The sequence below is a fragment of the Lissotriton helveticus genome, chromosome 6 (assembly GCF_964261635.1).
Source record: "Lissotriton helveticus chromosome 6, aLisHel1.1, whole genome shotgun sequence".
Taxonomy (NCBI): domain Eukaryota; kingdom Metazoa; phylum Chordata; class Amphibia; order Caudata; family Salamandridae; genus Lissotriton; species Lissotriton helveticus.
In genome coordinates, this window is record NC_136067.1 from 1,648,143,312 (window position 1) to 1,648,170,257 (window position 26,946).

Sequence of the window (26,946 nt, forward strand, 5' to 3'; positions counted from 1 at the left end):
TTTGGACACCCCTGGCACCCTTTCAATCGCTATCTTATTTGCGAGTAGCAAATTGCTACTCGCAAATAAGGAATACTCCCCATTCATTCCTATGGGCCTTTTGGCCCATAGGAATGAATGGGGAGTTATTCCTTATTTGCGAGTAGCAATTTGCTACTCGCAAATAAGGAATGTGTAGGAATTGCTATTTATTTAGCAATTCCTACATGAATACCGTTTTGCGAGTCCTTAATAGCGATTCGCTATGATTCGCTATTAGGGGCTCGCAAAACGGCCCATTGATGAATCAGGCTGTTAGTCTTAATTTCATTCTGTGAATCAGGCCTTTCATGTCCCTCTGTCATCTCCTGACAATGTATGCATTTTGACCATATCCTGGCCAGTTTGACTTATCAGTTAGTGAGGTTGTAATGCCTTCCTCTGTACGTTGTTAATTCCTCCAAGTACATGCGGTGACCTCTGCTACTGCAGTTGTCTGTGCTCTGGCTGGATGTGTCAATGGGTGAGAAGAGAGAAAAGTAGCCAAATGTGTAATGTGCTGGTGGAACTTTTCAGGGACTTCCCCATATCTTCTGCGTGCTAACAGTGTTGTGAAGTACTGCCACAGATGGGGCAAGTAGGAGCGGTGGTGTGTTGGGGATGTAATGGCATGGCAGAGTGGGAAATGGACAACAGAATATGTGTATGACATATTTTGATCTGATGATTCTCTCACCTTCTGCTTTGTGATTTAGGCTGGCACAGGATGATTTACTTCTTGGATAATTTGTGGCAGGTCTACACGCCCCTTGAAAAAGATTTACACTGCTGTTGCGTCACTTCTGTGACACAGCGGTGGTGTACAACAGACACGCATTTTGAATTATTCGCAACATGACGCATCTATGGTGAAGGGTCACATTGTGACGCCCTGCGCAACATTGCGTCAGCTTTGATGTAGGCAGGGTGGGCATTCCTTTGGGATATGCCGCGTAAAAGTGATGCAGTGAAATCTTTCAGAGGCCGCTGCGACGCAACCTTACGCCTGCTTGAAGCAGACGTCATGATGGCGCAGCACATTAGGTATGGGCGGTCCATGGACATTGTTGGAGTTGCATCGCACCTGCGACACGACTCCAGCAAAGCACCCCCCTAATGCCATCAGATGCAACACACATCTGTCTATCCCTGCGCCACAGTGCACCGCAATGTAAATGCGACACATCCGTGGTTGCTCAAGGGTTGAATTGTATGTCACATTGGTACTGGTGCTTCCCAGCTAATATTTGTCAATTGCTACTTAGCAGGGCTGTGTATGTACGGCAGCAGTACTGTGCCCATGTTTTTTAAAAGGGGGAGAGATTTGCCATTTCTAATGCAAAGGATTCTGGGACTTGTGGTGCTACATACAGAGGGTGACACATGAGTCTCTGACTGACTATATTTTTATATACACTTTGGACAAGTTCCTTACTTACAGTGACAGTGCAACACAGACAATCTTTTCATGCACTTTTTCTTTTCATTCTATTTGCCTGGTACCATGTAGCGGACGTCACTGACAGGCAGCCCATGGACCAAGTGGGGGTGTATTGTGGTAAGGATATCCTCCTCCAGTGGGGTGAGACGGATGCGGGGTCCAGGGTATGCAGCAGGGAGGATCCTGCTTAATTCAATTCTGGAATACTTCTCCTTCACCCTCTGCCTTTCATCCTGCCACTTCTTCTTGATGTCCTGTACTGTGCGCCTCTCCTCCCCAATGCTGTGACAGCAGTGACTAATTGCTGCCATAGGGCTGCCTTCTGTGTCCCACTGGTGCAGTATGGTGGGAGTCCATATAGGCGGTGTGGTGCCTCACTATGAACTCCACAAGCACGGTGGTCTCATCTACGGTGAAGTTTCTCTTTCTCCTCATTAGTTCCATTTTTCTCTGGCAATGTAAGCGTGAACACAAACTCTCTGTGGCCAAACCTGTTCCTTCAATGTGTGCTGCTTTTATCTGTTTTGTGGTGCTGGTCAATTAGTGTTAATTGGCTTCAGCTGGAGCGTGGTGGGGGATGGTAGGCACTTGCAACATTCATCATGGCAAAATGGAGCTATTGGCTGCGATTGGCTGCAGTATGTCAGCTGATCCATGGTGGGGGATGGTAGGTACTTGGACAGGTGTTTACCCTTGGCTAACATGATCAATAGCCAAAATTCGTATCTTCCGGCCCGGAATCGGAAATTTTGGCCCGGAATCGGAAATTCCGACATAGAGCTGGAAATTTCGGGCCGGAATTGTAAAATCCGCTGCAGTGCTGGAAATTCCGTCCCGGAAGCGGAAATTCCGGCCCGGGAGCAGACGTAAAGTTAGTAGTCGTAAGTCTATTCTGTGAATACCAAAAGTAGTAAGTTCATTTTGTGAATACCAAAAGTAGTAAGTTCATTCTGTGAATGCCAAAAGTAGTAAGTGCATTCTGTGAATACCAAAATAGTAGTACGTTTAGGATTTTGTCTTAAGTTCATTCTGTGAATCGGGCCCAAGGTGTTGTGGTCAGTTATTGCAGGACTTCAATGATGGCGGACTCCGTGGGTTGCCGTTGCTGTAGCATGAAGTGCAGATCCTGCGCTGCCGGACATTGCAGGACGTTACTGTGGTGCAAAGAGTCGGCTTCACCAGAGCTTCAGGTGGGTGGGCAGTGCGGGCGGCAAGATCCTGGCATGAACATGCCCATATGCAGTCGTGAAGAGCCCAAAGTGTAAGGATATCTCCTTTCTTTGAGGTAGAGGTCCACTGAGGCCACACCAAGGGACCGGGACCTGAGGGACACATCTTGGGGGGCAGAAACTCACTCCAACAGAGGCCAGCAGGGCTAAGGCAGGTCTATTGCAGGTCAGCTGGGCAGTTGCAGAAGGGCTTCCGGAGCTTGTTATGTCTCTGTAGCTCAGACCAGGAGGTCAGTAAGCTAACCCTTGGAGCCACTTCAGCCTGGGATGAAGAGTTCAGGTCCTGTCTTCATTCTCATCAAGCAGGACCACAGGGCAGCAGAGTAACAGGGCAGCAAGGCAGCAATTCTTCTGGCAACAGAGCAGTGCTGTAGCCCCCTGTCTTTAGTATCCACAGGTCCAGAGGTGTACTGAAGAGTTGGGTCTGCGGGTCCACTAGTTATATCTAGTGTCCACTTTAAAGTAGAAGTTTCTAGAGACTTCTCATTGAAGTCCTTGAAGTTTCCTGCCTCCTCTATCCTGGCTGCAAGCTTACCGCTTGAACAATGCAGTGGTGACAACTCCTTTGTATGAAGCCAGGGCACTGCCTATACAGTTGCAAGTGGGGATGTTCCCAACTCCGCCTTCCCATCCTGCCATTTGATGGCCCACCCAGGCATACCTAATCCCTCTATTGTGTGGCTGTCTGGGAGGAATAGAGGAAATTCCGATACCAGCTACACTACACCCAGTCATGTGATCTAGGAACAGGCTGCATGCACCTAATGGATGGATAAAAAAGTAAGCTTTCTAAAAGTGGTATTTTTAGAATTGTTACTTAAAATCCAACTTTACCAATAAAGAGGATTTTAAATTCCAATTACATAGTCACCAAACGCGACATTCCTATCTGCTCCCAACAGAAAGTTACCACTTATTAACTGTAATAAGGGAACCCAATGTTATCCTATGGGAGAGGTAGGTTTCACAGTAGTGAAAAACAAATGTATGAGTTTTTCACTACCAGGACATGAAAAACTTAAAAGTACATATCCAAGTTTTTGGCAGGCCTAGGACATGTTTAAAGGCTACTTAAAGTGGGCTACATAATAGGTGCTGCGGGCCCACTAGTGCAAAAAGAACAATTTATGGACAGAATGCAGAACAATGTCATACATTGATCCCAGTACAGAGATCTGAGCCTAAATCCATCATTTACCAAAATCATCATTGACCAAATCAGCAATTGGATAGCGGGAGCTATAAGAACTACTGCACCACTGAGGAAAAGATCTAGTCTCAGAAAAAAACAGGCATCACAACCTTGGTTCTCCAAGTCTCTTAGGGAGACAAAGAGAATTTGTAGGAAGCTTGAAAGGATGTGGAGGGTCAGCTATGACCGTGACAGTAAAAGGGAATACAAAAAAGCCCTAAACTCCTATAAAAAATTAATTTTTGCGACTAAGAGCCAATTCTTTATCGAGAGGATAGAGGAGTCAAAAAATTGTAGTAGAGAGCTCTTCTCGACAGTAAAAAAGTTATCTAAGATAACTACTAACAACAATATACCCAGTGGTACAGATTTCTGTAATTCCCTTGGTCAATTCTTTACCGATAAAGTGACATCTGTATAAGAGTTGTTCACTTCACACACTTTCCAATTAGCAACTTCAGAGGATATCTCTCCTGGGAACACATCTCCTACTGATGAATCACCAGAATCAGGGTTCAAGTTCTACCCCTCAGTACTAGAACAGGTCTTTCAGGCAGTCCTGTCTACAAAATCCGGGACCCTCGGGGACCCCTGTCCACCGAATATCCTACATCTTTTTCCTGAGCTGCTCAGTGAGCAGTTGACTAAACTCACAGAGCATATAATTACCTCTGGGATCTACCCAACCCTATGGAAAGCTACTTCGGTTCTTCCACTACTAAAAAAACCCAGTCTAGATCCACTAGATCTGGGAAGCTATAGACCTATAGCCAGGATCCCGTTTGGCGCAAAGGTTCTTGAAAAACTGCTGAATAAACAACTGGCGCAGTTTGTTAAGGAGGCAGACATCCTAGACCCATCTCAGTACGGGTTCCGAGAGGGACATGGTACCGAGACCGCACTGCTGATGGCGGTGGAAGAACTCAGGAGTGTGTTGGATGCCGGAGGGAAGGCCACCTTGATCCTGTTGGATCTTTCGGCGGCCTTCGATACGGTAAACCATGGCACACTCCTGGACCGGCTGACAGCAGTGGGTGTCCATAGAGATACAAGAACTTTGTTGGCGTCATTTCTTAGAGACCGGTCCTTCACGGTGGAGAAGGGGAATGCTAAATCCAAACCTTTTATCTCCCATTGTGGGGTCCCGCAAGGGTCCTCACTGAGCCCGACACTATTTAACCTATATGTCTCACCATTAGCTGAAGTTATCAGGGAATGTGGTTTCCTTCCAGCAACATACGCCGATGACACGCAAATCGTGGTCACAATTTCCACAGACACTTTAGGCACAGCTGATAGGTTCAGAAACTGTATGAAGCAGGTTAGTCTCTGGATGGAAAGAAATTGTCTTAAACTTAACGGAGACAAAAGTGAAGTCATGATACTAGGGAGTAACACTGAAATTTGGTCTCCAAATTGGTGGCCCTCCAACCTTAGTAATTGCCCCTCGCAAGTCGAGAAAGTAAAAAATTTGGGGATGTTGATAGACAATAAACTTACTTTCGAAGCCCAAGTCAATAAATTATCATCAACATTGTGGTATACACTGAAAATGATTAGGAAACTAATACCCTATATACCTCTGGATTCAAGGAAAACAGTGGTTACCACATTAGCCTTATTGAGACTTGACTATGGGAATGCCTTGTTTGCCGGTATGCAGACCCAGCATTTGGCGAAACTGCAACGCCTGCAAAATTCAGCAGCTAGGCTGCTACTAAACATCCCCAGATCTGAACGCTTGTTTCATCACCTGAAATCTCTACAATGGCTCCCCATAGCGAAAAGGATTACATTTAAATCATTGTGCCTAACATATAAGGCGCTACAAGGCTCTGGATCTCTCTTTCTCAGAACACACCTGAAACCGTATGTTCCAACAAGAGAATTGCGCTCATCCCAAGCCAAACTAATTCAGGTTCCCCGCTTCAAACAAGTGAGGTGGGTTGGCAGAAGTTTCTTACTGCATGCTGCTAAGAACTGGAATCGACTCCCCCAGATCATTAAAAATTCTACCACCTTGCTGTCTTTTAGAAAACTGACAAAAACCTGGCTTTTTAATTTACAATAATCCATGCCTCCATTAGCACCGCTCACGTGTCCTCTGATTAGCGCTAAGACGCCCACGGGCATATGCGCGCTTTATAAAACTACAAATCAAATCAAATCAAATCATTTTGTTTGCTCCCCATGCCATTCCAGTTTGAACCCAACCATATGCAAATCAGTCTAGACCCTGCACCCAATGGGAACAGCCCAACCCGAACTGCCATGCCAGGTCCTCCCTGAACTGGAAACAAGCATCCTAGGACAGGTCTCAGGGTTTTACCCCTCATCAGCCAGGATAGCTTGACTCCAGTGGCATGGAGAGCACAGGATTCAGGTCTGGGCATACCTGTCCCACTCGGGTGACAAATGCAAAAAGAATAATTGATGGACAGAATTCAGAACAATGCCATACATTCACCCCAGTATATTGACCTGGGCCTAAATCCATTGTTTTTTTGCCCCCCATAACATTCCAGTTTGAACCCAGCCATATACAAATCAGTCTTGACCCTGCGCCCAAGGGGAACAGTCCAGCCTGCAATGCCAGACCAGGTCCTCCCAGGACAGGAAATAAGCATCCTAGGACCAGTCTTAGGGTTTCACCCCTCATCAGTCTGGATAGCTTGACTTAAGTGGCATTGAGAGTATAAGACCCACGTCTGGGCATACCAGTCCACTCAGGGTGACAAATGCAAAAAGAACAATTGATGGACAGAATGCAAAACAATGTCATACATTCACCCTGGTACAGAGATCTGGGCCCAAATCCATAGTTTGTTTGCTCCCCAGGCTATTCCAGTTTGAAGCCAGCCACATGCAAATCAGTCTTGACCCTGCACCCAATGGGAACAGTCCACCCTGAACTGTCAGGCCAGGTTCTCTCTGGACTGAAAACAAGCATCCTAGGACCAGTTTCTGGGTTTCACCCTTCATCAGCTGGGATAGGTTGACTCCAGTAGTATAGAGAGCACGGAACCCATGTCGGGGCATACTCGTCCCACTCGGGGGGACAAATGCAAAAAGAACAATTGATGGACAGAATGCAGAACAATGTCATACATTCATCCTAGTATAGGGATCTGGGCCTAAATCCATCTTTTTTTTGCATCCCATGCAATTCCAGCCATATGCAAATCAGTCTTGACCCTGCGTCCAATGGGAAAAGTCCAGCCCGTACTGCCAGGTAGTAGCATTTTATTTACAGGCTCTTGGTATAGATAATTCTTTTCACTAGAGGCGTACAAGTAAATAAAAAATGACAATTGGGTATAAGCCAATTGTACCCTGTTTTAAGGAGAGATCACAAGCACTTTAGCACTCGTTAGGCGTAGTAAAGTGTGCAGAGTCCTAAGGCTAGAAAAAACTAAGTCAGCAAAAACAGGAGGATGGAAGGAAAAAAGTGGGGGGAAAACAATGCCAACGATGTCAGATTCAACAGGAAGGTAGTGCAATTTAATCCTCTGTGGGATGAGACAGATCTGGAGGCTAGATTTTTGTTAGTGCAGAGCCTCTTGTGCTCTATGCCTGTTATTATAAATACAGATGGTTAGAACTTTGATGAAATAAACTTCTTTACTGACATAACAAAAACACTCATTTTAACTGACTCCTGTACAATAATATGGAGGGGGGATTTTAAAATGAGTTTACAGGACTCGAAAAATCTTTAAAATGGAACTAGACCAGCAGGTCTAGTGCTAGAATTCCCTACTCAACCTAAAATCAATACACTCGATCCACAAACTGGTTTCAAACCAATTTTCTTCGAAGCGCTGCCGATAGATAGAGTTTATGGTTAATGCACCTGCACAGATGACTATGTGTAAGCATTCGTTTTTTAGATCAGTAACGTTGCTTCGCTAGTTAAAGTGCAACACAGATCTGTAAATAGCATGCAGGTAATGGATTCAAATAAAATAGTAAAGCTCAGGGGACTAATGCACTAGCTGTGTAGACATGTTTATAACGTGCAGGTCGTGGTTAACATCCCAGTGGGTAAGTTGTTCCATTTCGAAGATGTTATTGTGTGTAAACAGAATGGCACATAGTCCACTCAAGGTAAGATTGCAAAGCCAGCTGATGAACATGCTGCAATTGTTTTGTGATGCATTCGGGTGACACTGACATTTCTTGCCATTCTTATTATTTGGTAAAACTGTTATTGCAACATGTCAATCTCCTTCAGGTACCTTATGTTATGAAAGCTGTATAACAAGAGCTCTTTTTGGGCCCGATGTATGTATGTTTTTTAAGGTCACAAACGGCCCGGTTCGCAGAATCAGGCAATCTGCGACTGGTAAAAAGGTTTTCCCAAAATGCCAAACCCTATTTTGTGATTCAGTAACCTAATTCCGAATCGCAAAATGGGTTAGCGATTCGCTAAAAGGAAGGGGCGTGTTTAGGCCGTCCCTTCCTAATACCGAATCGCATCGGTATGTAGGAATGTTTTGTGATGGAAATGCGGTCTCAAAACATTCGCATTTTGCCACCTACTTCGATAGGTGGTAACCCATTTGTAAATGGCAAGGGGTCCCCAAGGACCCCTTCCCCTTTGTGAATGTATGCAAAAACTTGTTTAAGAGCAGGCAGTGGTCCCGTGGACCACAGTCTACTTTTAAATAATGAAAAGAAAACAATTTTTTTCTCTTCAAAACATAACCCGTTTTCCTTTAAGGAAAGTGGGCAACATTAAAAAAAATAATTGCTTTATTTAAAAGCAATCTTGGACATGGTGGTCTGCTGACTCCGGCAGGCCACCATCCCCATGATTTTAGTGATTCCTAGTGGGTCGCAAATTGCGACCTACCTCATTAATATCAATGAGGTAGGTTGATTTGTGAGCCCCTATAAATCGGTATGTGAAACTCTTGGAGTTTCATACATTTGTAATAGCACAATAAGGTAATCGCTGTTACAAATTGTAATACATGTGGCCCTATATTGTTCCTACCACCCACACCCAACACTAGATTTGGAATGAGAGTCCATTAATCAGGGATTGAGTGAAATGACAGGTGTCGCCCCCATTTAAGTGCATCAACTGTCCAGGGCCCCTCCGCTGAGAGACTGAGCTGTCTTTTGTAGGTACAGGCTTCCATCAGAGGGTACAGCTCCACTCACAGGGCTAACTGGATGGCTGAATAACTAGGATGCAGGAGGAGACCTTCGGCACCACTCGGGCACCAGCGGCATAGTTAGTTGTTAATTAAATTACATCATATCATCATTTCTATTATATTGTGTAGAATGAGCAGAAATGGGGCAACATTTGTGGCTTGTGGTATCACAACTGCATATCTTTAAAGCCTCTAATGCCTGCGTGATTAAACAAAGCCCGGTGCCATCCTACACACTCACCCCCTGTGCCCCTTTTCTAAACTCTACAAGGTCTGCTTGGAACTATTTATTTAGAGATTGCAAGAATCTTCTACTGCAGTAGTGTGTGTGTAAATTGCAAAGACGATTTGCAAACAAATCACAGACCTTCCCAAAGTAAAGGAGAAAACCTGGTGGGGGGTGGGGAGATTGAGGCAATCAATCAATCAATCATGCATTTATAAAGCACGCTACATACCCGTGAGGGTCTCAAGGCGCTAGGGGGTGCGGGGGGGGGGGGGCTGCTACTGATCGAAGAGCCAGGTCTTGAGAAGTCTTCTGAAGGCCTGCAGGTCCTCGGTCTGTCGTAGACTTGCAGGGAGATCGTTCCAGGTCTTGGCAGCGAGGTAGGAGAAGGATCTGCCGCCGGCGATGATTTTCCGGATACGAGGAACTGTGGCGAGGGCGAGGGTGGCAGAGCGGAGGTTGCGGGTGGGGGTGTGGATGCTGAGTCAGTTGTTGAGGTATGATGGTCCGGTGTTGTGTAGCGCTTTGTGTGCGAGAATAAGGAGTTTGAAGGTGATCCTCTTGTTGACTGGGAGCCAGTGCAAGCCTCTCAGGTGGGGTGCGATGTGGCTGCGTCGGGGAACGTCGAGGATCAGTCGTGCTGAGGCGTTCTGGATTAGTTGTAGTCGTCTCAGGAGCTTGGCTGTTGTTCCTGAGTAGAGGGCGTTTCCGTAGTCGAGTCTGTTGGCGATGAGGGCCTGGGTGACGGTTTTTCTCGTGTCGGGAGAGATCCACTTGAAAATCCTGCGGAGCATTTGGAGGGTGTTGAAGCAGGACGCGGAGACGGCGTTGACTTGCTTGGTCATGGAGAGGGAGGAGTCGAGGATGAAGCCCAGGTTGAGTGCATGGTGGGTGGGTTCCGGGGGTGTGCCTAGCGACGTGGGCCACCAGGAGTCGTCCCAGGCTGATGGGGTGGGTCCGAGGATGAGGACCTCCATTTTGTCTGAATTCAGCTTCAGTCTGCTGTCCTTCATCCAGTCGGCGACTGCCTTCATTCCTCTGTGGAGGTTGGCTTTGGCAGTGTTGGAGTCTTCAGTGAGGGATATGATCAGCTGGGTGTCATCGGCGCAGGAGATGATGTTGAGGCTGTGTTGTCGTGCAACGTGGGTGAGTGGAGCCATGAAGATATTGACCAGCGTCGGGCCGAGGGAGGATCCCTGTGGGACACCGCAGATGATCTCGGTGGTTCTTCAGCGGAAGGGGGGGAGGCAGATGCTCTGGGTTCTGCCGAAGAGGAAGGATGTGGTCCAGGCCAGGGCCTTCTCTTGAATTCCGATGTCATGGAGGCGCGCTGATAGGGTGCGGTGGCAGACCGTGTCGAAGGCAGCTGATAGGTCCAGGAGGATGAGGGCGGCTGTTTCTCCATCAGGATCCATCAGGATCCTGATGTCGTCGGTGGCGGCGATGAGGGCGGTCTCGGTGCTGCGGTTGCTGCGGTAGCCTGATTAGGATGGGTCCAGGACATTGTTGTCTTCGAGGTAACGGGTCAGCTGTTTGTTGACAATCTTCTCTGTCACTTTTGCCAGGAACAGGAGCAGGGAGATGGGCCGGAAGTTCTTGAGGTCCTTGGGGTCTGCCTTGGGTTTCTTCAGAAGGGCGTTGATCTCGGCGTGCTTCCAGCTTTCCGGGAAGGTTGCTGTCTCGAAGGAGCTGTTGATTGTTTTCCGGAGGTGGGGTGCGATGGTTGTGCTGGCTTTGTGAAGACGTGGTGAGGGCAGGGGCCGGATGGGGATCCGGAGTGGATGGAGCTCATGGTTTTGATGGTGTCTTCGTCGCTGACGTGAGACCAGGCAGTCAGGCGGCATGTGCGGGTGGTGATCGCAGGGATGGTGGAATCGGTGGTGGGTGTGGGGGTGTCGGAGTTGAAGCTGTCGTGGATGTCGGCGATCTTGCAGTGGAAGAAAGTGGCCAGGGAGTCGCACAGGTCTTGTGATGGTGGGATGTCGTTGGTGTTGGAGCTGGGGTTGGAGAGTTCTTTCACAATGCAGAAGAGGTCTTTGGTGTTGTGTGCGTTGTTGACTAACCGGTCCGTGAAGGCAGTCCTTGAAGGCGGTCCTGATGAGTTGGTGGTGTCTGCGGGTGGCGCTTTTGTGGGCTGTGTTGCTGTCTGGTGTTCGGTCGAGGAGCCATTTCTTCTCCACCTTCCGACAGGTGAGCTTGGAAGTCGGGAGGTCTTCGGGGAACCAGGCGACTTTCATGTTGGTGTGGTTAGTAGTGGAGGTCTTGAGAGGGGCGAGGGTGTTGGCGTAGTCTTTGATCCATTGTTTGAGGTTGGTCGTGGCGGTGTCTGGGTCGGTGTGGTCGGCGGGTGGTCTCAGGGCGAGGGTGGTAGTCAGTTGGTCTTTGGTGACCTTGCCCCAGAAGCGGCGTGGTAGCTGTTAAGTGCAGTGGTGTGTGGTGGGTTTCCTGAAAGTGAAGTGGACGCATCTGTGGTCAGTCCAGTGGAGTTCAGTGATGTGGTTGAAGGAGACGTGGGGGCTTGTGGCGAAGATGGGGTCCAGCGTGTGTCCAGCGGTGTTGGTGGGTGTCGTTACGAGTTGTTTGAATCCGAGGTTGGCAAGGTTGGCGATCAGGGCGGTGGAGTTGGCGTTGTCTTTGTTCTCGAGTTGGAAGTTCAGGTCCCCGAGGAGGATGTAGTCTGTGGAGGGGAGGGCGTGGGTGCTGACGAGGTCGGCGATGGTGTCGCAAAACTGTGGTCGTGGTCCGGGTGGTCTGTAGACGATAGTTCCTCTGAGGGTGGTGTTGGGGTCGGTGTGGATCTGGAAGTGCATGTGCTCGGCGGTGGTAAGGGTGTCGTCGGTGTTGGTTGAGACTCTGAGGGTGTCCTTGAGGCAGTGGTATTTAGAAATGTGTTTTCGGTTGTGTGTGTGCTCTTGTGCCACATGTACACCTATGCGTGCGTGTTGTGAATGTTTGTTTATGCTTTTTTTGGCGTGGCCACGTATAGTAGCAGCAAACGTGGGTTTTCATGCGTCCATGCTATTCACTGGTCACTGCTGTGCCCATCCCCAGCAAGCAATACAATTACATGACAATGATAAATTTTGAAGCGTTTTACGTCTTCCAAAAAAACGTTTAAAAAAAAAAAATTAAGAGCGAGTTGCGCTACGTTACTGTCTGCTGTTCATGGCCTACTGCCAGTGGATTGGCCAGACAGTTCATTGTTGTCCCCAAATCCACTCCTGAGGTTCAAAAAGTCCATGCCGGTGCGGGCAAAGGCAGCTTACATGCTTCTTTTGCAGTATGTATCCTGCCGCAGCTCATTGAAATTAGCCAATGAGAAGTGTGTAAACATGCCAAGTATACACTAATATCCATGAAGGAGAGCACACATTAGCTGACATCTGATTGGCTGATTGCAACTACGCCTCAGCAGGTTGAGCCCCTGTTGCAATATGCCAATCAACACCTTTGCTTTTCCCACATTTTCGATCATGTTCTTAAACAATTCACCACACTGTCCCTAGAGCCTTTCTACTGGCACTGCACAAGATGCAGAAACTCAGATGAGCACAGCGGCAGAGCTCACTCGCCAGGCTAGTTAAGTAGGCCTGAAAACTTTCTCGCCCTGAATGAAATTGACTCCCCAGTGAGAGTACATTTTTCAAGCCCTGCTCTGATGCCTGACCTGGACATCACATGGGAAAGGAGTGGCAGATTCATTGGAACGCGAGACACACTCTGGGATGTCATTCACCAATTTCAGCTATTGGACCTATACAGTACACTATATCCCACTACGAGAGAGTATGCAGTCTATTCAATGGTCTTTGCTCTTCCTCCTGAATTAACTATTAGTTGGGGACGAGGGATTAGGTGGGCTGAGAAATGGTTATCTCACATCTACCTAGAGCACTATTATATCACTTTCCCGTGATCCTTTCCCTAGGTATTTCCAACAGACATATTTCCATAAGTAGCAGGGTTCGATTGCCACCTATCCAACAGTGTGGAGGCTTTTAAGGTTGTGGTTAGAGGGGAATGTATATACAAATTGAATGGGATTTACATGTCCCTGCACAGCCAACTAGACTTACTAGAATTGGAGATTTTTCTGTTACTAGATCTTAAGCAATCCACGCACTGTGCGATGACTGGCTGTCACGATATTTGCAGATTGACTAACCTTACGTTTCAGGTACAGCGGGAGCGATGTAGATGCTAGTTTCTCTCCTCCCTAGATGTGGCACCCCAAGTGAATCATTAGATAAACTTCACCTGTGAGGACCCCACCCAGGGAAGGGGAAAAAATGGATAAATAAAATAGAAAAAGGCTTGCAGCCATAAACCATCCACAGGGCTTGACAATAGGAGAGACACCACACCTTGAGTCTGTGTACAGGTTCCTGTATGGAGACACAAGACACACAAAAGTCACTCTCTTTCTTGGAATGCAAGGCCACCTCTATATGTCTATACTAGAGTATTCCAATACACTTACATGTCAAGGCTCCAGCAAACATTCCATCAGATAAGGGCAAAAAGTAGGAAAAATAAAGTATACAACAAAAGTAGTAGGGAACTGCCCATGAACCCCAATCGGTAAAAAGACTAAATATTGTCTCTAGAGATCACTCACAGTCAAGGTAGAACGCTACTTATCTTGAGCGTGCTGAATCCTCTGCAAGTTCAACTCGACCAAACCCCGGTCAGCTGCAATGTTCTTTGTGAAAAACCAATCCGAGCCTCTCAACAGCTCTAAGGGAATCCAAAGTGTTCGTCCCAACCAAAACAAGGACGTAGTAAAGAAATCAAACAAAAATAAACTGTGGAGATAGGAGCACTCTCCCAACGCTAGTCCTCCGCTAGCTTCAGTTCCAAAACGCAGAAATCAAGCGAGGCAAAGGGACTCAAGATTCGAGTCTTCCCTTCGTCCGTTAATCTTCACAGATCAGCGCTGCTTCCAGCGCGGCTCTCAGCGCTGCTTCCAGCGCGGCTCTCAGCGCGGCTCCAAGGACAACTCCTCGCCGACCCAACACAGTCCAGAAGAGCGGAATCTCCCGCACCAAGGAAAGAAGCGCCCAACAGAACAACAGACTCCCAACAAAGATCGAGGTACTGAATGGTCGCTATCACAGGTGACAAGCACCGGGGGCTTCCACACAGACACAGATATAGGAGTTGAGTGACAGGGAAGAAGGAAGGAGGAAAGGGAAAACAGACTAGACTCCAAGCATTCTGGGACCTGTAGTTTCGCCATATGTGCCTAAGTTGTGACACTGGCATGGCCAGGCTCAACCAACTGTGATTTAAATTTAATAACACTGCAGAAAGAGAGGTAAAATAACTTGGCAGGTATGCTGTCACTCGTAGAGATGGATAGTTAGTTAAATTAATTACCAATAGATTGCTTCTGCTGTTGTCATTGCTTGTGCACCCACATTAATCAGGCTTCATTCCTGCCTACTGCACTGTGGGCAACCTATGCACATTGTTTGTGGTCATGCCTCAAATTGCTCTGAAGTTGGAAGCAGTGGCCACCATCTTAGATGCCACAAAGGCATTTGAATCTGTAGAATGGCCCTTCCTTCTGGTAGTAATGGAAAGAATGGGAAGGGGAATGGCAGTGTTGGCAGAGAAGAGGGTAATTAGACAACTTTGTGCCAAGGGACTACTCAGTCTAGGTGGCCTCTTTTCTAATCCATTCTATTAAACCTTTGAGGAATATATGGATGGTCATGGCCCTACCTCTATGACATCCCTATGTACCAGAGACTGCTCCACACTAGGAGCAGCATATCCTAATATGCATACTAAACCCACTAAATAGAGTTTAGTTAAATTAGTAGAATCCCAAGCCCTGCTAAAATTATTCCCTGCTTGTACAATACTGCTGTAGGTAAGATGGCTATGGAATTTACATCACTTAGTACTAAAGGGAGCAGGATTTGAGACATGAGATCACAGAGACACAATGGGTATATTGCTTGCAACAATTTAAAGATGTATCCTCGAATGGCAGATACAGAATTATTCAACTCATATATATTCATAGGGTATACTATACCCCTTTAAGTATGTTGAGATTTGGACTATCTAACAATTCGAACTGCTGGAGATGTAACACCTTGATTGCTGACGTGCTGCATATGCCCTGAGCATATCCTCTGCTCCATCAAAACTGATGGAAACCTGGCGATTCCCTGAGAAAAAGTTTCATGACTCAAGCCTTATTGTAAATTTATAGCAATTGCCTCACTCATAGGAGGATGCATAGGGCCGCTACACAGACCTAGCAATGCTCCCCTAGCTTTAACCACTCGTTAAAAGTTTTACCCGTGTACAGTAAACAGGTTGAAATTTATCACAGTCCCTCTCTGTTGCCCATGTAACATTTGGGCACCTTATTGATTTTTTCTGGTAACTGGAAATGGGCATCCTTAATCCGTATCCTAGGTGCCTTTAGTGTTGAGTATTTTTGATAGTTATGTTTCATGATATATATGTCGGGATTGAGCTATACCGGATCATGTGTGTGTGATCGTGTGGAGCCTGCACAAAATAAATGCAGCCGACAGAAGACAGTAGACGCGCACATCTTCCGCCCTCACCTGCATCAGGGTCACTTGCCTTCTCTGAGGGAAGTTCCGCAAGGTTGCACATGCCGGCTCCAATGCTTATGTTGACTTGCCGGCTTGTGCATCTGACACATGCCGGCTCCTACACTCCTGTTGACTCACTGGCTACCCGCTCCTGACTTTCACCAGCTCCCTGCTTATGTTGATACACCAGTTCCTTATCCTAACTCTCAGCGGCTACCTACTACTGACTCTCTCTGGCTCCCACCAGTGGCAAGTCCTCCATGGGAGCAGAGGAGCACTGCCCCCTCCCCACACAGTTGCAGAAAGCTGGAAAAATAAAATGGTAATGAAAGGATTGTGGTACTATTTTAGTTTTCCGGTTTTCTGCGGAACTGAGAGGGCAGAGCTGTCATGTTCCGTCAGGATTAGAACAGAGCAGGGCTTCCGGTTTGACTGAGGAGGGTACTGCTCCGCACCACATGCAAATCGGATCACGGACTTATAGAGGAGTTAGCGGTCTAGCTATCCTCTGAATGCTGCCTGTGACGTAATAGCGCTTCCGGGGGAAACCGCATTTGAGCCGGGGTTTCCGCCCGATCAGCGCGTCGGATTCCGTGGAAACTGCTGTCCTCAGAAAGAGAAAAGGTATCGTTCTGATCCTTCTTCCCGCTGCCAGGCTGTCTTGGTCTCCTCACGCCATTGCACGTCCCTGAACTGTCTTCTTTTCCGGAGCGCTACTCGCTGCACTCCCTCCCGGCTGGTCTACCTTGCTGTGCTGGGGGTTTTTGGATTTCCTCTTTTCCTTGTTGCCTTGCGCTGGAGCGCTGGGCTGCTACATCATTTGTGGGAAGCGCTCTATCTGGGTAAGAGCACTGGAACACTATAACTTTGTTTCTTGTCACTCATTATTGCTTTTGGGGTGAAAGTGCTGGAGCGCCCATTGCTTTCTCTGCATTGCCACACGCTGGAGCGCTTGCTGCATATTGGGGGGAACTGCGCAGGAGCGCTTATTGCCTTCTTGTCATTTCCACACCATGGAGATCTGCGTTGTTTGTGCATCTAACAAACCGCGCTGGAGCACTCATTGCTTATTTACTTAGCTTGCTACGCGCAGGAGCGCTAACATTGTTTGTGCAACTAACAAACCGCGCTGGAGCGCTATATACTTTCTTGGGAAAACCGCGCTCCAGCGCTCATCGCTTATTTACTTACCGTGCTACGCGCAGGAGCGCTAACATTGTTTGTGCACCTAACCAACCGTGCTGGAGCGCTTATTGCTTTATTACTTACCTTGCCCCGCGCAGGAGCACTACATCTTGGTTGCCTGGTGTCCTCACAAAGAGGTAAATCTGTTTTTTGCTTGTGTAGGAGAGCAGAGGGGTGGAGCTGTGTGTTTGTGTTTGTACTAAAGAAGTTGCTCTTTCTCTCCCTAGTTTTCCGGTGCACACGGAGAGTCCCAAGATAGAGGGAGGTTCCTTAACCGGGCTACTAAAAAACACCAGCATTCTCTGGCTTCCTTCCCCGTACCCATCACGTCCTTGCCTGTTACAGCCAGATTGGGGTAAGGTGGGTTCTGTGGTGGCAGTTCATGTCGTCTCTGCGAGATCGCTTCACAAGTCAAAGGTAAGACTTGTGGGGTCCCTGACAAGAGCGGGGCCAGTGCGTCATTGTTGCTGATTGGCAGCAATGACGAGTTTGACCAACTACATACATTATTATGGCCAAACAAACATGCGTAATTCAACCTCTCCAACCCGGCTGTCATTGACAGCTGGGTTGGAGAGCAGGCACAGGCCTTCGGTGCTCTTCGGAGTGCTAAAGCAGCCTGCTGCAGCCAATCCAGATACTTCTCTCATGCAGCATGGGAGCAGTGTTTGGATTGGAGAAGCAGCTGTGTCACCTTGTGCTGTAGGAGTTGAGAGCTTGTTGGAGGATTCGGGAGTTAGCTGTGGGAGTGTTGAGCCGGCTGGAGAACACAGAGGACAGGACGTGCTGCAGGCTGAAAAGGTAAGTAAAAGGTTTTTTTTCATTTTAAAATAGAAATGTATATTTTATATTGTTTAATTTTATCTCTGTTGAGCCACCATTTTTGTGGGTCACCAACCTCCACTGGCTCACACTCTTGATTCTCGCCAGCTTCAACTCCTGTTGCCACGCTGGCCCCATCTTCCTGGTGTAGGCCGGCTACTCTACTCTTCACGGCCCTAACCTAAAAGAGAGAACAAACAGTCAGAAATAAGTAGGATACAAGAAACCAATATATTGTAGTAACCATACAAATATAAGAAGAATTTAAAGGGTATACTCATCTGAATGTTTGGGTTTCCATATGAGTTGGAGATCTTGTTTGTCTTTTGCATCTGCCTGAAAAACATAAAAATACCAAAGAGTATTCAGTAAGTTCCTGAATTTAACTAACCCATATTTTCTGTTTAGCCCCACACCTTTTTGTGTTATCCATTAATATGACATTTGTTTTAATCCCGATTGTTTACGGTTGGTTTATTTACATTACTGATCCATATGGGGCATTTTTTGATTCCTGTTTTTTACACCAGAGGTTAGTAGTCTTTACATTGCCAAAACATAAAATTAAACAGCACTTAAATACATAACCTAACTGCCTTCGTTTGTCTGCTTATGTAATCCTCTTATCAGCAGCAATCTTCCATTTAATTTCTACCTAGTGGAAGAGAGGAAATGTACAGGTAGTTCACTATATTACAACTATGTATAGAATGATCTAACTGTATTTTAAAGCCAACCTAGTGCTAGCTACTACTGATACACGTTTTCTCTTTCTATTATCATTAAAGGCATTCATAGGAAGTCTCTGAATTCAACTGACAATATCACTGGAAGGAATATTGTCTCTCCTTATCTTCCCCTTTTCCCCATTACACCTTCCTGCTTGGATTGTGTTGGGCATTGAGGTGGGTGTGGAAAGTTGGGACTTGTCATCGTTCTCATGCGTCTCACTCCTGCGGAAACCCCCAGCAGAGACTGACAACATTTGAGTGTATGCCTATAATTCATTAAGCCATATCAAAAGATCAGAATGTAAGCAATTACAATGTTTTGGTACCCTATACTGTGCGTCCAATGCTGTTTATTGATACATGTATCACCATGTTTAAAATGAATGAAAATAAAAGTTAAAAAAAATCTCATTAGAGTTGTTTATTGAGGAATGTTTTTAACCAATAGCATCAAGTTGATATCACGTATTGTGTGCCAGAAACAGGAAATTCTCAATCCTTCATCAGCGATCAAAGTCAATGCTTAGATTCATAAATGCCTAAAACAGAAATCAATATCATGATTCACAATCTACCTTAGAAATCCCCTCCTTATAGCAAAGTGCAGTCTGCTTACAAAGCAGTCTGCCATCTTCCCATGTGACCTAGAGACCCCACTTATTCTCTCACCCACAGCAATCTTCCATTTAATTTCTACCTAGTGGAAGAGAGGAAATGTACAGGTAGTTCACTATATTACAACTATGCATAGAATGATCTAACTGTATTTTAAAGCCAACCTAGTGCTAGCTACTACTGATACACGTTTTCTCTTTCTATTATCATTAAAGGCATTCATAGGAAGTCTCTGAATTCAACTGACAATATCACTGGAAGAAATATTGTCTCTCCTTATCTTCCCCTTTTCCCCATTACACCTTCCTGCTTGGATTGTGTTGGGCATTGAGGTGGGTGTGGAAAGTTGGGACTTGTCATCGTTCTCATGCGTCTCGCTCCTGCGGAAACCCCCAGCAGAGACTGACAATATTTGAGTGTATGCCTATAATTCATTAAGCCATATCAAAAGATCAGAATGTAAGCAATTACAATGTTTTGGTACCCTATACTGTGCGTCCAATGCTGTTTATTGATAAATGTATCACCATGTTTAAAATGAATGAAAATAAAAGTAAAAAAAAATCTCATTAGAGTTGTTTATTGAGGAATGTTTTTAACCAATAGCATCAAGTTGATATCACGTATTGTGTGCCAGAAACAGGAAATTCTCAATCCTTCATCAGCGATCAAAGTCAATGCTTAGATTCATAAATGCCTAAAACAGAAATCAATATCATGATTCACAATCTACCTTAGAAATCCCTTTCTTATAGCAAAGTGCAGTCTGCTTACAAAGCAGTCTGCCATCTTCCCATGTGACCTAGAGACCCCACTTATCCTCTCACCCACAGCAATCTTCCATTTAATTTCTACCTAGTGGAAGAGAGGAAATGTACAGGTAGTTCACTATATTACAACTATGTATAGAATGATCTAACTGTATTTTAAAGCCAACCTAGTGCTAGCTACTACTGATACACGTTTTCTCTTTCTATTATCATTAAAGGCATTCATAGGAAGTCTCTGAATTCAACTGACAATATCACTGGAAGAAATATTGTCTCTCCTTATCTTCCCCTTTTCCCCATTACACCTTCCTGCTTGGATTGTGTTGGGCATTGAGGTGGGTGTGGAAAGTTGGGACTTGTCATCGTTCTCATGCGTCTCGCTCCTGCGGAAACCCCCAGCAGAGACTGACAATATTTGAGTGTATGCCTATAATTCATTAAGCCATATCAAAAGATCAGAATGTAAGCAATTACAATGTTTTGGTACCCTATACTGTGCGTCCAATGCTGTTTATTGATAAATGTATCACCATGTTTAAAATGAATGAAAATAAAAGTTAAAAAAAATCTCATTAGAGTTGTTTATTGAGGAATGTTTTTAACCAATAGCATCAAGTTGATATCACGTATTGTGTGCCAGAAACAGGAAATTCTCAATCCTTCATCAGCGATCAAAGTCAATGCTTAGATTCATAAATGCCTAAAACAGAAATCAATATCATGATTCACAATCTACCTTAGAAATCCCCTCCTTATAGCAAAGTGCAGTCTGCTTACAAAGCAGTCTGCCATCTTCCTATGTGACCTAGAGACCCCACTTATCCTCTCACCCACAGCCACACATCTTCCACTAGAAGGTTTCTACTAAAGTTTATACCACTATGAGTAAATTGGGCTGGCGCAATTAGGTAGTCTGTCCAGATGGCCACTCCTTAAAACTCATGCAGGATTGGTGAAGAATTTGTAATAATGTACAGCAGCATAATGCACCAAAGCATGGCATTGTTAGGATGTTCAGCTGTTGTCAGTGTTCAGTCACACTCCATTCTTCGCTATGGTAGGGAATGTTTGGCTTTGGAGGGGTCAGTCTTATTGATTTATTGCCACTTCAATTTAACCAACACTAGGGAAAGTACTGGACTTTGGAGTGGTCAGATTTACTATTTCTGCTCCAACATATGAAAAGGTAGGAAAATTGTTGCTATTTTAAGAAATCAGATTTATAATTTCTACTCCTACGTTTTTGAAAATAAAACATTTAAATATCGACAATAGAATTTAACAATATATTTCAAATAAGAAAATGTAATCATTACATATAAAACAAGTAAAACTAAATTAAAAAGTACTTGTCATAGTAGAAATAAAATACTTTAAAACTATTATAAAACTGTTCAAGTAAACCACTTCCTGCCGTACCACCGTAAAAGAACAGCATCCGCAAACCATTATTATTTATGAAAAATAAATGCGATTAAAACCTGAAACATTATTACTATTACATTAATGATTAAATTCAATGATTAGAATGAATACAAACTAATTTAAAGCAAATTAATAACATGTAAATACATTTATCAACCATTTAATAATTAGAAACTTAATTTAAAAACATACATTTATTAAAATACTAATTAATTGCACACAATTTATCAAATAATTAAATGATATAAATAATTACTTATAAATTCAAAATAGTATACATATTTAAAAGAAATCCCGCCTCAGTCCCATACACACACAACAATCTGCTACTAATTAAATAAAAAAAGAAATCCTTACAAAAATGTACAAATTATACTAAAACAAAAAACATACATGTAATTGCAATAATAATAACATATAATAGTCAAATAACTAAACTTTATCAGACTGATTAAAAGCTATATGGTATACAACTATATTAGAAATGTGATAATATATATAAGTATATTTCTAAAAAAAATATGAAACAAAATGATATTATAACCTCTCATATTAAGTGCCCTGACACGGTGCAGGGATGAACAAGGGATACAATAGGTGAACTCAGCTCCTAACCGAAGACTGCAGAGGCACCATACTCACTCTCAAACAGGCTTTCCATGTCGGTAAGCCTGACATGGAAAGCCTGCTGGAGACCGAGTATCGTAATCCCAAGGGCAAAAAGGCCGCCCTCGGGGATTAGGGGCCGGCCTCCGACTGGCCAACTGACTCCTTGAGTCCATCGGAAGCCAAGCGGAATGACTGGCCGATTAAATTTTGACTGACAGCATTGTAATACGGTGGTAGTAAATTAAACCAAGATGCAGCCTGCAAAGGCTCCGACAGATGGTCGAAGCCTTTCTGGCCCCCATAGTAATTGTCCCCCCTATGTCTCCTTTTACTCCAGGCTATGACCTGTGTCATGGTGATAACATCTCTTTTTGACCTTTTGGCAAAACTATTCTTTCTGCCGTCCTTATACCTTTCTTAGCAGTCCTGGCTCTAGAGAGGTGGCCAGGTGGGCCTGGAACTTCGACGGCCCACCCTAATAAAGAAGGGTGCCCAATGCATTATTATCACAAATGCAGATGGGAAGATGGGCTGTAACAGTGGGGGGTGCAGCCAAGTCTGTTATCATATGGCCTGTGCTCCAAGGGGTCCCGAGAAGGAGGGTTGGAGATCATTCTAACGGAAAAGCAAGCCTTGGTTTGCTGTGAGGAGAGTAAACAGCAGCTGCTGCAAACCTTGCAGGATACAATCAGTAGTTTAACTAAGATTGTTCCTGCAATTGCTTAGACCCAGCAATAATTAAAAACTTCCTTTGAAATGTGTCCCTACGGTGCCCTATAATCATGCCTTTAACAAGGAAAAACACATCGATTTCTCAACAATTACTTAAAGTCTTGTGTGGTGCAGACTGTGAACTGAGTCACCGTGAGGGGTCTGGGTGAGAGCAGAGTGTGTATAGCTGTTTATGATAGAGCAAAATTGGTAGCGCTGGAGTTGAGGCTTGAGCCATTCTGAGTGTTTCACACAGCATGTCAGTTTGTCATAATGGTGTTCAGATTAAATGCCTATGAAATCATTTGTATCTCTGCACAGTGCCCACAACAGTCACCTAAGTGCCAATTGTAATTGCTATTTTATGTGAGAGTTGGTGAAGAGAGCATACACAACTGTGATATGTTGACAGTATCAAAGGAAAATAAAACACTGATTACAGGTGGGGAGAGAGAGAAAGAGATGGCACGATGAATGGAAGGTAACACAAGGAAGTGTATGCAGGACAGCATAAAAAGGTGGATGATGGATGACTTTTAGGCCAGGCGGAAGAATGTTTGTCCACCCGTTTTTACTGCTGTTTCAGGCCCATAGCACTTTTCGCACAAACAAATCAGTGCACACAGCATCATGCAGTCCACGTGGGCATGGCCATTAGGCTTTATCTGCTTTCTCTTCTGTGTCTGAGGCTGGACCTTATTGAATCTTTTTTAATCTGTCCCATCCTCCCCTATCCCACTCATCAACCCCTCATTTCCTTTTTTTGATCAGTTTTTGTCTTTCTGTGAGTGTGTTTTATGTTTTGGTCTTACTTTTGCTTTTTCCGTGACTTTTCTAACTTTTTTGCTTTCCCGTCTTTCCTTCGGTTCTTTCCTTTAGTTCTTCGTTTCTGCTTTGCTGTTTTCGTTTGTCTTACTTCTTTATTTTTTTCTCCCCTGTGGCATGTCAGAACAACAGGCAGCAAACTGCGGTGCCATTGCGACTGCAAGAAGCCATACTCCTTGCAGATGCTGTTGCCAACAAGGAGTGCAGCCCCATCCCATTTTTTCAGAGGCAGAGGGGGCCACACTTGTTTTGTATGTGTGTTTTTATACTGGCAGCAGGCCTGATAGGAGGTACGCACAGTGGGATCGCTAGCTGCTGTGGGGGAGAGTGCACCAGTGCATGTGCCATAGCACTGGGATGCAGTGCACAACACAGCAGCTGATGCAATGCCGGGTGGATCTGATAGACAATGAACAGGACCTGCTAGACCTGCTAAGTGTCAAGGTTGCAGAGATCGGTATGACGTTATTTTTTTCACAAAAGGCATTTAGGAGTAGGATTCCTAACTTTACTACTCTTAAATGCCTTTTGTGAATACCAAAAATCGTAAAGTTAGGATTTTGTCTCAGTTAAGGAGTAGTAAAGTTAGGGATCCTATCTTTACTACTCCAAAATGCCTTTTGTAAATACCGAAAGTCGTAAAGCTAGGATTTTGTCTCAGATTACTTTTGTGAATCGGGCCCTTAGTCTTGCAGGGCCCTGCCCGGAAATCTCCACACTCTCTCAAACCCCTCCACCCTTGGGACCCATATCTTAAGCGTCACCGGGGAGTGGTCCGACAACATACATGGTAATTGCGCCATTGTCGTCACCTATGGTAAAAGTGCAGGGGTGGCCAGGCAGTAATCGAATCTGGACACATGTCATACTGTGTGGAGTGGTGTGTGTATTCTCGCTGTTGGGGATTACGCCTGTGCCACACATCTGTCAAAGACAGCGCTTCACATAGTTCTTGTAATGTTTTTCTCATGCGTGGCTTTTTGTAGGGGCTCCAGGCATTGCTATCTAAGTCTGGACGTAGTAGCATATTTGATTCAACCCCCATAAAAATGTACTCTGTATTCTAATGTTCTAGGGAGGTCTGCAATTGTGTATAAAATTCTGGACTATCAGTGTTCGGACAGTATATGTTCACAAGCGTGACTCTCTGTCCCAGCAGATGTCCTGTAACCACGATCCATCTGCTTTCTGAGTCCTCATGATGATGTGACACATGGAAGGGTACCCACTTAGGGATTAGGATGGTGACCCCTCTGGCATATGAACTATAGTTTGAAAAATAGCAGTGTTGGCCCCATGTAGCAGTGAAGGAGTTCTAGGACCTCGGGGACAGGTGGGTTTCCTGCAGAAAAGCAACATCCACATGGTGCCTTTGGAGATAATGCAGGACCAGTTTACCTTTGCCTTGGTTGTTTATACCTCGGATGTTCCAGGTTGCTAGCGTTATGTCTGCAAATGGTGATGTATCAGTTTGTTTTTGGGTCATTTTTTGAAGTTGAATATATGCATGTCTGAGGCTGTGGTATGCATTTACGGAACTGAGATATAGTAACAACATCAAGACCCAATGGGAAATAATTCTCCCAACCCCTCATCCCCCTCCCATCGACCTCCCTTCCCCAGAGGTAACGTGAAAAGCATTGCATGCACAAATACCAACTGAACATCCCCAATTAAACAAATCAAATACGTACTCACACACGGGGGACGGCAACACTCCATCTAACACCCCGGGGGACGGCAATACTTCATCTAACACCCCAGCAATATAAGGATACAGGTTGAAATATTACAAGCCTGGTGTGTCACATGGGAGCCTAGGTGTATCAGCTGTATTTGATCCCACAGTTACTGTTAGTCCGCTGTCGCTTATATACGGGGCTGTGAACCATGCTAAATTGCATGTTTAGTAGAGGGACCTGCATCCGTTGGTGTGGCATGTGTTAAGGTTGCATCGTCATCTTTAGGGTTTTAATCATGGTCCATCGAGTAGCGCCGGCAGAACTCCTGCACGGAGGCCCGCTGGATAGATCATGTCATATCGTAAGCTTATATTACGGAGCGTGCTCTTCAGTCCCGTAAACTTGCATCTGGTCTCTTGTGCTAATGCTGTGAAGTCTGGCAATGTAGATAGTGTTGTGCATTGCCAGTTAAGTGGACCCTTTTCTCATGACAGATGCAGGACTGCATCCTGGTCATGGAAATTCAGTAATTGCGCAATCAGAGGCCTTGGGGGCAGTGGGTGCAGGTCGAGCCCGCAAGGAGCAGTGCATGCACTCTATTACAAATGTAGCTGTGAAGGGGTCTCTCCCGAATAGGTCTACAGCAGGCGCTCAACAAACTGGTCAAGCCGTGGTGTTTGTACTTTCTGCCAGCCGTAGGATACGAATATTGTTTTGCCTGCCCCTCGCTTCTAAGTCCTCCTTTTTCAGGGCCATAGTTTTCATGAATTGTTTGATTCCTTCCAATTTCTTGGTTGTCTGTGCTGCCCCATCTTCCAAGTCTGAGATCCTGCCCTCTGCCACCTCCAGCTGGTGATCGTGCTTTTCAATGTGCTCATGCAGGACCTCTAGCCATCTGTCAAGTACATCAAAGTGACCCTCCCGCACCCGAAAGCCAGACCGTACCTCTCGGAATAGTGCATCCTGGCCCGATGGTTGCCCCTGTGCCACTTCCTGCTCCACTCCACCCCCCACCATCTCAGCCCCTTGTGTAGACACTGGGGCTTTGGTTTTATCGAATGTGAGGCAATGCTATTTTGGATCATTTCGCACCATAGTACAATGCCGGCCTCCCTGTATTTAGGGGGAGGGATATGGGGTGCGAGTGGTGATGCCAATTCAGTCTATTCCCTTCTGGTGCCTCACACCCCGCTGTGCCTGCACGTATGCCTACTCCACTTCCAGGATGTTTCTCATACTGTGGCCTGTTCAATGCACCAGTAGAAGTGAGGGGAGCAGTGTCCTGAGGATTCATAGCTCTGCCCTGCAGGCAGAGAATGGGGATCCCTCATGTCCACATCATGTCCAGCAGGTGGGTCTTCACCCTTCATGACCCATGATGAGCACAAGATGAGGGGAGGCTGGCAAGTCCATATGCACCAATCTCAAGTGGCGCACCGGGGGCAGGAGCCCCCGTTAATTATCAGGACCGGCAGCCCACTAGTATTAGGGGCAGACAGGCAGCTCGCCCACCACATCTTCACCGCCAAACCCACCAGGCTCACCCGCCGGGCCTCTGGACGATGGGGTGTTCAGGGTGGGCCTGCTTACCTGGATCCTGGACCCCGGTGCCCTCGCAGGCGGTCGCTCCCTCCACGCTGCTCTGCTGCTCGCTCGCCTGCCTGCCTACTGACTCAGCTGCTGCCTGGCCGCTCCCTTGATTGCCGAGACCTCCGCTCA